The sequence below is a fragment of the Schistocerca nitens genome, chromosome 12 (assembly GCF_023898315.1).
Source record: "Schistocerca nitens isolate TAMUIC-IGC-003100 chromosome 12, iqSchNite1.1, whole genome shotgun sequence".
Taxonomy (NCBI): Eukaryota; Metazoa; Arthropoda; class Insecta; order Orthoptera; family Acrididae; genus Schistocerca; species Schistocerca nitens.
The window spans coordinates 133054134-133068347 of record NC_064625.1 but is presented as its reverse complement, the minus strand read 5'-3'; the positions used below and the strand labels follow the sequence as shown (position 1 = coordinate 133068347).

General features: G+C 44.8%; 1 protein-coding gene across 1 annotated transcript in view; it reads left to right on the top strand.

Annotated features, from left to right (window-relative positions):
* LOC126215203 (uncharacterized) overlaps positions 1–14214 on the top strand; it is a 171675-nt gene that overhangs the window by 82999 nt on the left and 74462 nt on the right. The window lies entirely within an intron of this gene.

Sequence of the window (14214 nt, the reverse complement as noted above, 5' to 3'; positions counted from 1 at the left end):
TTCTTCAAATGCCTTTTCCGAAATAGGGGTTTCTTGTATCATCGTTAATCGTTTTTTCTCCATCAAACAGTACTTACTTAATTGAAATCCCATGTTTACTTACAGAGTGATATATTATCACACAATTGGTGGGTTTCCCTACAAACATCTTCTTGCAATGATGCCTTGATACGTCCCCCAGTAAGCTCTTTTGCACCACTTTGGTCCTGTAATGATGTGCAGTGCGTGATATGCTAATCGTACTACCGGATACTAAGATACTTTTTCCAGGTTCTGATGCTTTCCTGTTACCTGAGGAACTGAAAATTATCAATTCCACATTTTTCCGTCGCGAAATGGATTCAATGTAGTGCAACAGGCAGTATATTATACAACTTACGCTGATAAAGCCGTATGTTTTGTAGATGCTAATTAATTGACGCTTGGTGATAAGGCGAATCTTCTAGCGCAATTCGTATCAATGTTTCTCCCAGCTGGTTCTTCTTGTGTAGTGATAGGTCCAAGGATCCATTCGCAGTAGATCTCCACTCGTCAGGTTTTTCCAGTTACTTTTCCATTTCTTCGTAGACCTTATACCCTACATCTATGTAACTCTGCCTGTGTACCTTAAGGCTTCCTTTTAGTGTCTTTCCATTAATATAACCCTGCACTACTGTGTTCAAGAGTCCTTCACGTCTCATCAGATGGCCCAATGAGTTGCAGTCTTCTCATTTCCTTAGACTTTGCTTCTAATCAAGTCTTCTAAGCACCTCTTCGTTTCTTACCAAGTCACTCCACTTTATTATGAGCATGCTTGTCTGAATTGAGTTTCTTCTCTTCCTCAGCGCCCATAGTCCAGGTTTCACAGCCATAGGACACCGCACTCGTAAGACAGGCTCCTGGGAAAACTTGTGCTGATTCTAAAGCGAGTGCTTTCTGAAGATCTCCTTTTACTTCAGCCTTCTGATTTCCTTCGGAAGTATTTTTCAGAAGATGTATCAGGAACAGCGCCACCATCTCCTGTGTGATGTTATAAGACTATTCAGCGACTAAGGAACTGTCAAAGGAAGTAGAAATGTTGGAGTAAACTGTATGAGCCCGCCCAGCTAGCTGCACAATCTAATGCGCTGCTTCCCGAGTCGGAACGCGTGCTGCTCCCCGGCACAAACCCACCCGGTGGATTAGTGTCCAGGTCCGGTGTGCCAAGCAGCCTGTGGATGGCTTTTAGGCCGTTTTCTATCTGCCTCAGCGAATGCTTATTCCGCTCAATTACACTATGTCGGTGATTGCTGCACAAACACTGTCTCCACGTATACTGTGGTGTGCATACTGTAAGACGTTCGGTACACACACCATCAGATTAACTGACTTGTCGCTCTAACGAAGTAGGCGAGTGTCAGCAATATGTCTCGCGGTCTTATCGTGGCGTGTTTATCTTCTGCCGTTAGGTCAGACGATAGAAATGCCACTTGTACGCTTAGAGTAGCAGATTGATGATGACAAACTTTAAACAGAACTTGATTAATTTTCACACACATTTATTAAAATAATAATAATCATAAACCATACTTAACTTGATTCAGGATGCTATTTACAATTGACAATATGATATTCCTTTGGTCTTGGTACGTTAATCTTATTCTCACATATCTCCGATACTTGACAAAGTGTCTATATATTTTTCTTCATGGCTATCTACAGGAATATGATAATTGTCATAGGTGCAGACTGAAACTTGACCTATAGGTACAGACTAATGCAGACTGGTACAGACTAATGCAGACTGACTAATCAGAGGTCTGTACACTCATTATAATACGTCATGCGTTCATGTACCACTGCGCGAGTGTGACCCGTGAGGAGAAAAGTTTCTACGTTAGCAGCGATCTCACTGGCGGCGTTACATATTGATACGCAGATCGGCGGAAGCAGAATTTGGTCCGTCTCTAAGGCAGCGCCATCTCGTAGTGCAGAGGCGGACGAGCGCTGCACCTGCGCTGTTGTGCTTAGCGGGACGCGCTCTAGTGGGAAAGTTGTGTACTACGCGGAACTATGTACACAACATATACATACACCATAATTACTCTACCACGCCAACATTTGGGGTACCCTCGTCTTGGATGAGACGTTCCCATGGGGGGGGGGGGGGGTTCCACTGGGGGCAGAACTGCAGAATAACCCTGGGTTCAGTGTGGGGCGGCGGTGGGGTGGGTGGACTGCTGTGGCCTGTTGTGGGGTTGTGAACCACTGAGGGCTACGGCGGGACGAAGCTTCTCCGTTGTTTCTAGGTCCCCGGTTCAATAAAGAATACACAACACACAGACCGTAATAGATTGGGGAACGTCATAGCCATCAGCAGGGAACAAAGGTCTGCGTCCAGCACAGGACATTCTGCCTCGAACAGAAAATACTGTGAAGATGGTTATGCATGTATGAAAGCAGTAGACAGCAATGGGCTGTACTACTTGAAGAGCAGAACGGCCGCCATCTTGTCCGTAGTGCGCCATACCGCTGCGTCCACTGTGTTGACATGATATGCCCAGACGTGTAACAGGGCTTTGACAGCGTCGATTAATCAATGCTGTTAACTGCAGCCGGCCGCGGTGGTCTCGCGGTTCTAGGCGCTCAGTCCGGAACCGCGCAATTGCTACGGTCGCAGGTTCGAATCCTGCCTCGGGCATGGATGTGTGTGATGTCCTTAGGTTAGTTAGGTTTAAGTAGTTCTAAGTTCTAGGGGACTGATGACCTCAGCAGTTGAGTCCCATAGTGCTCAGAGCCAGAGCTAACCTTCCTCCTGCCACCCCTTTAAGTGGCTTCTGTCATAACCCCCACAGTGTGCCTTCGCTACGCTGTTGTACGGCTCCTTTTACAAAACTAAAAGCGGCTCACGTTGCCTGTTCCACCTTCTGCTCAAAGACGTGCATTACTCGAGGCACGTTTTTTTAAGTATTTATTGTTTTGAAATTAAAAAAGACGTGCTAAAGTTATCTCAAAAATTTTATTTTTACATGAAAGCCTGTACCTTGATCTACTTTTCTACATAATTTCCGTTAATATTGAGGCACTTGTCATAACGTTGTACCAGTTTTTGAATACCCTCCTCATACAAGTGTGCCGCCTGACTTGTTAACCACTGCATCACCAATCTTTTGACTTCATCACTGTCTTGAAGACACCGACCGCCCAGGTGTTTCTTCAAGTGCAGGGACAGACGGTAGTCACTGGGCGCAAGATCGGGGCTGTACGGAGGATGGTCTAGAGTTTCCCATCGAAAACATGTGATGAAATATTTGGTCTGATTCGCCACATGCGGACGGGCATTGTGGTTCAAAATGGCTCTGAGCACTATGGGACTCAACTGCTGAGGTTATTAGTCCCCTAGAACTTAGAACTAGTTAAACCTAACTAACCTAAGGACATCACAAACATCCATGCCCGAGGCAGGATTCGAACCTGCGACCGTAGCGGTCTTGCGGTTCCAGACTGCAGCGCCTTTAACCGCACGGCCACTTCGGCCGGCCGGACGGGCATTGTCTTGCAGCAAAACGATGCCCTTGCTCAACTTCCATGGACTGTTGCTTTGATTCTGGTGTGATGTAGGTCACCCATGTTTCATCGCCCATAACAATTTAGCTTAAGAAATCATCACCGTCGTTGTGGTGCCGCTCAAAGAAAGTCAATGTACTGTCTAAACGTTTGGTTTTGTGCACACCCGTCAACATTTTCGGTACCCCACGTGCGCTCAATTTTCGGTAATTGAAGTGCTCGGTCACAATGTCATAGAAAACAGTACGAGAAACATTAGGAAAGTCATCCTGCAAGGAGGAAATCGTAAAGCGTCTGTTTTCGCTCACCTTATTGTCCACTTCCTGAACCAAACTTTCATTAACGACCGAAGGACCCCCACTCCATTATTCATCATGCACATTTGTGCGGCCATCTTTAAATGCTCTCACCCACTTTCTTACCATTCCATCACTCATAATGTTTTCTCCGTAAACAGTACAGATCTCACGATAAATATCGATCGCTTTTAGGCCTTTAGCACTAAGAAGTCTTATAACGATTATCTTAAACACTCCCACAGTGTAAACAAGGAAGACTCAGACTGTAATGGCGTCAGTGCGTAGATTAAGGTACAGGCTTTCATGTAAAAACAAAATTATTGAGATGTCATAGCACTTCTTTTTTTTAATTTTTAAACGGTACTTACTTAAAAGAAACACGCCTCATATAGGAACAGTGTGTTAATTACTGTCGATTGACTGTCACCCTTTTTCCATTCCACACTGGTAGGCACATGTTCTCATAACCACCGAATTACATTAGGTATCTTCACCTTGTCGTTGCAATGTATAAAGGTCTCATGTAAGGTGCAAATCTAATCATTTATTCTGTCACCTTACATATCTTCCACCTTCCGTCTTCGATTTTGTACTGGGTCAATCAGTGGTTCAGAAACTGATTGAAGACAGTGCAAAATTGGTTCAACTGCTGACAGTAGCAGTGACAGCTTTACTGACCAACTTCCTATTTTAATATTTAGTATAATTTGCACAGTGGTTCTATTCAGTCTCCTTCCTTTACATTGCATTTGATATTCTGACCTAGCCGACCAGTGGGGCCGAGCGGTTCTAGGCGCTTCAGTCTGGAACCGCGTGACCGCTACGGTCGCAGGTTCGAATCCAGCCTCGGCCATGGACGTGTGTGATGTCCTTAGATTAGTTAGGTTTAATTAGTTCAAAGTTCTAGGAGACTGATGACCTCAGATGTTAAGTCCCATAGTGCTCAGAGCCGTTATTCTGATCTTTTGTACAATTCTTTTGAACTACGCTAATTGCTATTAAAATTCCTACACCAAGAAGAAATGCAGATGATAAATGGGTATTCATTGGACAAATATACTAGAACTGACATGTGATTACATTTTCACGCATTTTGGGTGCATATATCCTCAGAAATCAGTACCCAGAACAACCACCTCTGGCCGTAATAACGGCCTTGATACGCCTGGGCATTGAGTCAAACAGTGTACAGGTACAGCTGCGCATGCAGCTTCAACACGATACCACAGTTCATCAAGAGTAGGCACTGGAGTATTGTGACGAGCCAGTTGCTCGGCCACCATTGACCAGACGTTTTCAATTGGTGACAGATATAGTGAATGTGCTGCCCAGGGCAGCAGTCGAATATTTTTTGTATCCAGAAAGGCCCGTACAGGACGTGCAACATGCGATCGTACATTATCCTGCTGAAATTTAGGGTTTTGCAGGGATCGAATAAAGGGTAGAGCCACGGGTCGTAATATATCTGAAATGTTACGTCCACTGTTCAAAGTGCCATCAATGCGAACAAGAGGTGAACGAGACATGTAACCAATGGCACCCCATACCATCACGCTGGGTGATACGTCAGTATGGCGATGACGAATACACGCTTCCAATGTGCGTTCACCGCGATGTCGCCAAACACGGATGCGACCATTATGATGCTGTAAATAGAACGTGGATTCATCCGAAAAAATGACGTTTTGCCATTCGTGCACCCAGGTTCGTCGTTGAGTACACCGTCGCAGGCGCTCCTGTCTGTGATGCAGCGTCAAGGGTAACCGCAGCCATGGTCTCCGAGCTGATAGCCCATGCCGCTGCAAACGTCGTCAACTGTTCGTGCAGATGGTTGTTGTCTTGCAAACGTCCCCATCTGCTGAGTCAGGGATCGAGGCGTGGCTGTACGATCCGTTACAGCCGTGCGGATAAGATGCCTGTCATCTCGACTGCTAGTGATATCAGGCCGTTGGGATCCAGCACGGGGTTCCGTATTACCCTCCTGAACCCACCGATTCCATATTCCGCTAACAGTCATCAACCAACGCGAGTAGTAATGTCGCGATACGATAAATCGCAATCGCGATAGGCTACAATCCGACCTTTATCAAAGTCGGAAACGTGATGGTACGCATTTCTCCTCCTTAAACGAGGTATCACAACAACGTTTCACCACGGAACGCCGGTGAACTGCTGTTTGTGTATGAGAAATCGGTTGGTAACTTTCCTCATGTCAACACGTTGTAGGTGCCGCCACCGGCGCCAACCTTTTGTGAATGCTCTGAAAAGCTAATGATTTGCATATCACAGCATCTTCTTCCTGTCGGTTACTTTTCGCGTCTGTAGCACGTCATCTTCGTGGTGTAGCAATTTTAATGGTCAGTAGTGTAATAAAAAAAAACTTTTCCTTAAAGTACGGTTGAGTACAATAAAAATATTTGCAATTGAAATAATTTGAGTATCTATTTGTGCACTTGTTTCAAAATTCTCGCTTTTATGTTGAGACTAATCTACGTTGTTTAGATAATGTATGTTACATGATGATGGATATGTATTTACGTTGAGGAAACCTTCGTTTAATGTTATCTTCCCCTTTTATAAAAATGTTACTTTTTTCTTTTTTTGTCGTTGTTGTCTAGATAGTAGTCTGTTAACGACAGTTCTTTCTCCTGTCTTTCACATGGTTCACTTTTCTCTTCAAGTGTTTCGACGTGTTTTCGCCGAACGTGGAATGACGGTCGGCTGTGCGCCTCAGTATGTCTCCATTGACTTTGTTATGAGACCTCAGTTAGCCGCGTTTCCGTTTTCCGTTGAGTGCGGCATGACGGTCGACCCGTGCACTGCCGTGTTCCCGTTGAGTACGGAATGGCGGTCGGCAGAGGGAAAGGTTTGAAGGCCTGAGTGTGTCGAGAATAAGCGGTAGCCTTTGTACCATTATGCATATGCCTGTGGCGCTGTTGAATTGGAGATCTATTTTCGAGAGCCTCAACTTTTATGCCTCAATATTCATCGAATTCTTATGCCGGTTCACCGTTAGTCATTTCGTCGGTATATTTCCATACGAGTTGTTATTTTCAGTTTTTTTTATTTTTTGTATGCCATCTGAAGGTGTCGCAATCTGCCATATAGAACATCGAATATTTATGTTATTGTTGTTGTTGTTGTGGTCTTCAGTCCTGAGACTGGTTTGATGCAGCTCTCCATGCTAATCTATCCTGTGCAAGCTCCTTCATCTCCCAGTACCTACTGCAACCTACATCCTTCTGAAATCTGCTTAGTGTATTCATCTCTTGGTCTCCCTCTACGATTTTTACCGTCCACGGTATCCTCCAATACTAAATTGGAGATTCCTTGATGCCTCACAACATGTGCTATCAAGCGATCCCTTCTTCTAGTCAAGTTGTGCCACAAACTTCTCTTCTCCCCAATCCTATTCAATACCTCCTCATTAGTTACGTCATCTACCCACCTTATCTTCAGCATTCTTCTGTAGCACCACATTTCGAAAGCTTCTATTCTCTTCTTGTCCAAACTGGTTATCGTCCATGTTTCACTTCCATACATGGCTACACTCCATACAAATACTTTCAGAAACGACTTCCTGACAGTTAAATCTATACTCGATGTTAACAAATTTCTCTTCTTCAGAAACGCTTTCCTTGCCGTTGCCAGTCTACATTTTATATCCTCTCTACTTCGACCATCGTCAGTTATTTTACTCCCTAACTAGCAAAACTCCAAATTTTTCTTTTGTTTCCTTTACTGCTTGCTCAATATACAGATTGAATAACATCGGGGAGAGGCTACAACCCTGTCTCACTCCCTTCCCAACCACTGCTTCCCTTTCATGCCCCTCGACTCTTATAACTGCCATCTGGTTTCCGTACAAATGGTAAATAGCCTTTCGCTCCCTGTATTTTACCCCTGCCACCTTTAGAATTTGAAAGAGATTATTCCAGTCAACATTGTCAAAAGCTTTCTGTAAGTCTACAAATGCTAGAAACGTAGGTTTGCCTTTCCTTAATCTAAAATAAGTCCTAAGGTCAGTATTGCCTCACGTGTTGCAACATTTCTACGGAATCCAAACTGATCTTCCCCGAAGCTATTAGAACAGTTAAATTAGATTCTCGTTGGTTGAATGGAAAGTGGTCTTCATGGGCAGGGATTTGAAGAGGTTTCTTGATCGCTTCTTGTCCAGGCTCTTCTTTCTTCCAAATCTTCTGCATTGTGTCTTCTGTTCTTGGTGCTTCTTGCTGTGTTCTTACTTGTGTCTTCGTCCTTCTCTGGACCCGGAATTAGGATTGAAGACCTGTTTAACATCATTATCGTTTATCTGTTCTAATGGCGTCTTCTTCACTGTTGTTTTCTATTCTTCATTGTAATCGGTTGTTCATCTAGATAAGTTGAAATGCCTTCCATCCTTTTCCTGCTCCGTCCCATGTGTTGTCAGGGATTGTCACGCAGATGTTCAATTTCGTACGGTCTGATAACAGTTTTGGCCGGCCGAAGTGGCCGTGCGGTTAAAGGCGCTGCAGTCTGGAACCGCAAGACGGCTACGGTCGCAGGTTCGAATCCTGCCTCGGGCATGGATGTTTGTGATGTCCTTAGGTTAGTTAGGTTTAACTAGTTCTACGTTCTAGGGGACTAATGACCTCAGAAGTTGAGTCCCATAGTGCTCAGAGCCATTTGAACCATTTTGATGACAGTTCCCGCTGTTCTGCATATTGAGTTACAGAAACGTGTTTCTTCTTCTTCTTCTTGTGGTCAATCTAAGCCTCCGCTCGTCCTCAGCGTAATATGTCCGCCTCTGTTCCGGTTCGGTGGACATTCTTTATCCCTTCATATGCTGCTTTGAATAGCTTGCGATAGAAGTGCCAAGTGACGAACACTTGTGTGTGGCTTTCGTAGGAATAAAGCTCACTTCAGGGTACATGTTGCTTGCGTTCAGGCTGCGTTGCATCTCTCCAAACCTTTCCACAGAGGAGTTATCCTCTAGGAACGTCGTTTCCACCGAGGCCTCTTCTTCTGTTGTAAGCTGTGGCGTAATAAATGAGTGTCAACACAGCTGTGGTTGTTTCTTATCAGTACACTGCTAGGAAAAAAGGACACCTGGAAAGGCAACGTCGATTTTCCAGAATGAGATTTTCACTCTGCAGCGGAGTGTGCGCTGATATGAAACTTCCTGGCAGATTAAAACTGTGTGCCGGACCGAGACTCGATCTCGGGACCTTTTCCTTTCGCGGGCACGTGCTCTGTGGCTAAGCCATGTCTCCGCAGTATCCTTTCTTTCAGGAGTGCTAGTTCTGTAAGGTTCGTAGGAGAGTTTCTGTAAAGTTTGGAAGGTAGGAGACGAGGTACTGGCAGAAGTGAAGCTGTGAGGACGGGGCGTGAGTCGTGCTTGGGTAGCTCAGTCGGTAGAGCACTTGCCCGCGAAAGGCAAAGGTCCCGAGTTCGAGTCTCGGTCCGGCACACAGTTTTAATCTGCCAGGAAGTTTCGACGTCGATTTTAATCCAATGACGGCATATACCACCTGGGTGACAGTAGATGTAATGATAATGGTTTCAACGTCCTCTACAAACTATTAGCATAGTGGCATAGTTACCAGAGTGCCACATATGTTTTTAATAGAGAATGCTCACAGCCAGAAGGCGAGATGCTTGTAACAGTTTCGATAGCGAAACTTTGTCTTGAAACCTGGCAGAAAATCTAAAGATATTCTGTAAAAAATAGAAATGAGCGTTTGGCGTCATTGGCCGGGAGGCCCCTTGCGGGGCAGGTCAGGTCGCCTTGGTGCAGGTCCTCTTACATTCGACGCCACATTGGGCGTCCTAAGCGCCGTATGGGGATGAAATGATGATGAAGACAACGCAACACCCAGTGCCTGAGCGGAGAAAATCACCGACCCATGTGGGAATCGAACCCAGGCCTGTAAGACGGCAATCCGTCACGCTGATCACTCAGCTATCGGGGAGAACAGAGATTCTGGCCGTACGTAAAGTATGCTAGCGGCAACACACAATCAATGCCTTCTCTGGGCGATAGCAATGGAGATACTATCGAAAGTGCTGGGAAAAGCAGAGTTACTGAACACAGCCTTCCGAAGTGCCTTCACAAAAGAAGACGAAGTAAATATTCCAGGATTCGAATCAAGATCACCTGCCAAAATGACTTATGTAGAAGTATATATTCTCGGAGTAGAGAAGCAACTTAAATCAATAATAGCAAGTATTCTGGTCCAGACGGTATACCAAATACGTTCCTTTCGGAGTATACTTATGCAATAGCTCCATACGTAACAATCATATACAACAGTTCGCTCGACGAATGACCCGTACCAAAAGACTGGAAAGTTGCACACCAATACCCTAGAAAGGCAGTAGGAGTAATCCACTAAATTACGGCTCATTTGATTAACGTCGATATGCAGCACGATTTTGGAACGTAAATTATGTTCGAACCTCTAAGAAAACGGTCTATTGACACATGGGTTTAGAAAACATCGTTTCTGTGAAATACAACTAGCTCTTTACTCACACGAAGTGTTGAGAGCTATTGACAAGGGATTTCAGACTGATTAGGTATTTCTGGATTTCCATAAGGCTGGTAGTGAAATTACGTGTTTATAGAATTTCGTCTCCGTTATGTGACTGGATTTGTGATTTCCTGTGAGAAAGGTCACAGCTCGAAGTAACTGGCGGTAAGTCATCGAGCAAAACAGAAGTGACTTCTCGCGTTCCCCAAAGTAGTATTACAGGCCCTTTGCTGTTCCTTATCTGTATAAACGACTTGGGACACAATCTGAGCAGCCATCTTAGTTTGTTTGCCGATGACGCTGTCATTTATCGACTAATAAAGTCATCAGAATATCGAAACAAATAGCAAAACTATTTAGAAGAAATACATGAATTGTGTGGAAATTGGCAATTAACCCTAAATAACGAAAGATGTGAGGTCATCCAGATGAGTTCTAAAAGGAATCTGTTAAACGTCGGTTAGACGATAAATCAGTCAACTCTAAAGGCCGTAAATTCAACTAAATATCTAGGAATTACAATTAAGAACAACTTAAATTGGCAGGAACACATAGAAAATGGTGTGCAGAAGGCTAACCAAGGAATACGTTGCAGGACACATAGAAAATGTAACTGATCTACTATGGAGACTGACTACACTAAGCTTGTCCGTCCTCTTTTAGAATACTGCTGCGCCTTACCAGATACGACTGATGGAGTACATCGAAAAAGTTCAAAGAAGGGCAGCACGTTTTGTATCATTGTGAAATAAGGGAGAGCTTGTGTCAATACAGGATTTCGGTTGGTTATTATTAAAACAAAGCCGTTGTTGTGGCGGGGCCGGCCGCTGTAGCCGAGCGGTTCTAGGCGCTTCAGTCTGGAGCCACTCGTACAGAAATATATAGGTGTTTGTTCTTTCTTCGTGTTAAACGAGAGTGGAATAAGAGAACTGTGAATGCGGTTCGATGAACCGTCTGCGAGGCACTTAAATGTGACTTGCCGAGTATTCACGTAGATGTAGATATACAGGGTGATCAAAAAGTGAGTATAAATTTGAAAACGTAATAAACAACGCAATGATGTAGATAGAGAGGTAAAAATTGACCCACATGCTTCGAATGACATGGGGTTTTACTAGAACAAAAAAAAAAAAAAAGTTCACAAAATGTCCGACAGATGGCGCTGGATAGCAAAACGTCAGTGACTGCTACCGCGACGGGTGAGAGGTACGCCGATATGTTACAGAATCGCACTATCCCCAGCCTGGCTGATCAACACCTGCTGGAACGTACGATGTTTATGCAGGATGGCGCTCCACCCCATATTGCTAGAAGCGTAAGAGATCTCTTTCGCGCGTCGTTTGGTGATGATCGTGTGCTCAGCCGCCACTTTCGTCATGCTTGGCCTTCTGGGTCCCCAGACCTCAGTCCGTGCCATTATTGGCTTTGGGGTTACCTGAAGTCTCAAGTGTATCGTGATCGACCGACATCTCTAGGGATGCTGGAAGACAACATCCGACGCCGATGCCTCACCGTAACTACGGACACGCTTTACAGTGCTGTTCACAACATTATTCCTCGACTACAGCTATTGTTGAGGAATGATGGTGGACATATTGAACATTTCCTGTAAAGAACATCATCTTTGCTTTGTCTTACTTTGTTACGCTAATTATTGCTATTCTGATCAGATGAAGCGCCATCTGTAGGACATTTTTTGAACTTTTGTATTTTTTTGGTTCTAATAAAACCACATGTCATTCCAAGAATGCGTGTCAATTTGTACCTCTCTATCTACATTATTCCTTGATATATTCAGTTTTCAAATTTATACTGACTTTTTGATCACCCGGTAGATGGTTCAGTGTGGCGAAAATGTGCGAAGCAAGGAGGCAACGATGCCACAGAGACACACTCGTGCTTCCTGCAGCCAAATGCGCAAGTTTGAAAGGGATCAAATTGTCGCCTTAAAAGTGACTGGAAGGTCCTTTCGGAGAACTGCCACACAAGTTGGACATGCTGCGTCAGTTGGGCAACGGTGCTGGTACCAATGGTCACATGATCATTCTCATTCCCATAGTCGATTTTCTGGACATCGTACACAGCACAGCAGCCCACTAGGATCGTTGTATTATAAGGCCACCAGCGGCAGGTCGTACAGCTACCACAACAAGTGAGCTTGTGAGCCCAGATGTGTCTGGGCTGAACTGTTGTGAACTGGTTATGAGCAATGGGACTACTGGCACGCACAGCTCTAGCCCATGACCCACCGTAACATCGACGTGCGTGGCATGACTGGTGCTGTCAGAGAAGCATTTGGAATGGCGCGCCTTGGTATTCAGCAATGAAAGCAGATTCTTGATGCATGGATGTCATGGTCGTTTGCATGTATGATCTTGACCTCGTGAGCGTCGTCTGGCAGAGCCCAATCATGCAAGACACAGTACTCCGATCCCAAGCCCTGTAATCTTGGGTGCGATGAGCTACAACTCTCATTCACTTTTGGTGTTTCAGGAGGGGATGCTAACCAGCTCTCAGTACTTGCAGAATGTTGTCAGGCCCATTCTTTTGCTGTCCTTGAAACAGGGAGCTTATGTGTTGTTGCAAGATGAAAATGCTCGCCCACACACTGCCTGTGAAACTGAATGTACTCTACAAGATGTGCAGCATGTTCCCTGGTCAGCACGATCTATGGACTTGTCTCCAGTCGAGCCCAGGTAGACGTTGTGTCTCTTGACTTCCGCAAGGCGTTCGATACAGTTCCCCACAGTCGTTTAATGAACAAAGTAAGAGCATATGGACTATCAGACCAATTGTGTGTGTGGTGTCACTGCCAGACACCACATTTGCTAGGTGGTAGCTTAAATCGGCCGCGGTCCATTAGTACATGTCGGACCCGCGTGTCGCCACTGTGTGATCGCAGACCGAGCGCCACCACACGGCAGGTCTCGAGAGACGTACGAGAACTCGCCCCAGTTGTACGGCGACGTTGCTAGCGACTATACTGACGAAGCCTTTGCTCTCATTTGCCGAGAGACAGTTAGAATAGCCTTCAGCTAAGTTAATGGCTACGACTTAGCAAGGCGCCAATTGTATCAGTGCATGTATCATACGAGTCTCATTTGTATCGCCACAATCTCCAGATGTATAATCAAGAACGATGTACACAAGGACGGATTAAAAGTTAAGTAGTCCAGAAGCTACGTACTTTTCTTTATAGCATTCATTAAGTCTCCTGTTTCAGACCTCACTCCATCCTTCGTGAGTTAGCGCGTGCATCTTGGCCGCCTCTTTCAATTAGTGTGCGTAGTGTTGGCAAGTCTGCCGACACTACAGTGTGATTGGATTGTAGGGTTCCTAGATAACAGAACGCAGCATGTCATTCTCAATGGAGAGAAGTCTTCCGAAGTAAGAGTGATTTCAGGTGTGCCGCAGGGGAGTGTCGTAGGACCGTTGCTATCCACAATATACATAAATGACCTTGTGGATGTCATCGGAAGTACACTGAGGCTTTTTGCGCATGATGCTGTGGTACATCGAGAGGTTGTAACAATGGAAACTTGAAATGCAGGAGGATCTGCAGAGAATTGACACATGTTGCAGGGAATGGCAATTGAATCTCAATGTAGACAAGTGTAATCTGCTGCGAATACATAGAAAGAAACAGCCCTTATCATTTAGGTACAATATAGCAGGTCAGCAACTGGAAGCAGTTAATTCCATAAATTATCTGGGAGTAGGCATTAGAAGTGATTTAAAATGGAATGACCATATAAACTTAATCGTCGGTAAAGCAGATACCAGACTGAGATTCATTGGAAGAATCCTAAGGAAATGCAATCTGAAAACAAAGGAATTAGGTTACAGTACACTTGTTCGCCCACTGCTTGAATACTGCT